The sequence below is a fragment of the Brassica oleracea genome, chromosome C7 (assembly GCF_000695525.1).
Source record: "Brassica oleracea var. oleracea cultivar TO1000 chromosome C7, BOL, whole genome shotgun sequence".
Classification (NCBI taxonomy): Eukaryota; Viridiplantae; Streptophyta; class Magnoliopsida; order Brassicales; family Brassicaceae; genus Brassica; species Brassica oleracea.
In genome coordinates, this window is record NC_027754.1 from 18,212,813 (window position 1) to 18,213,735 (window position 923).

Below are 923 nucleotides of genomic sequence, written 5' to 3' on the forward strand. Positions count from 1 at the left end.
AAATAGTTCGTTGGCTAACTGGCCTATCTTCTAATATGGTTAAGGGGCTGAGCAGATGCGAGAACACTCTGAAGACACAATCCCGCATGATTGAGGGCCTTACAACTCAGGTGGGAGCTGTTGAGAAGATGGTGCGTGAGTGTGTGAAGGTTGGAAGGAAGACCACATCAAAGCTGGTTCATCTACTGATGTACCTGAGGCAAACAAATCTTATGGAGACAAAGCTAAGAAGGACAGCACTGAAGAAAGTAAAGGTGACGAAAGCGATGAAAGCAAAGGTGAGGAAAGCAAAGGTGAGGAAAACAAAGCCGAGGAAAGCAGAACCGAGGAAAGCAAAGCTACGGAAACAACTCCCAAAGGAATGACAACAAGAGCCAAAGCTAGAGACACCCAAGCCACTGTGGTTAGTACCAAAACATCTCCCAAACCACTCAATCCGAAAAGAGGAAAAAAATCAGTGAAAAAGAAATAACTTGTTTGCATTTGCATTTGGATTTGGAACTGTGGAAAAACGTGTGCATTTGAATGTTCTCTTTTGGTTTGTATAATATTTGTGGCTGTTATTAATGTGTTCTTTCTACTGAAAACAAATGCAGAGTGAGAGTGAAAATGAGAATGGAGGCATAAGTGTTGTTGTAGTAGATAAAGAACAATCACGCATTGATTATGGTTCTGTGAAAAAACTGAAACAAGTTGGTAAACTGAGAGCTGCTTGCATTGTGGCACGTGCTAAGAGTGAGCGGCAACGTAGGCTTGCTACAACTTAGCAGTCTCCTTTTGATGGAAACAGCACGGCAAAGGTTATTATACCTAACCAGCCGAAGCAAGGCCAGGGATATAACCCATTTGCTAATCCTGATCGCCAAACGCTCTCTACTCTTCTTGATTGGGTGAAACTTGACCCGTAAGTCATCTATTTCCTA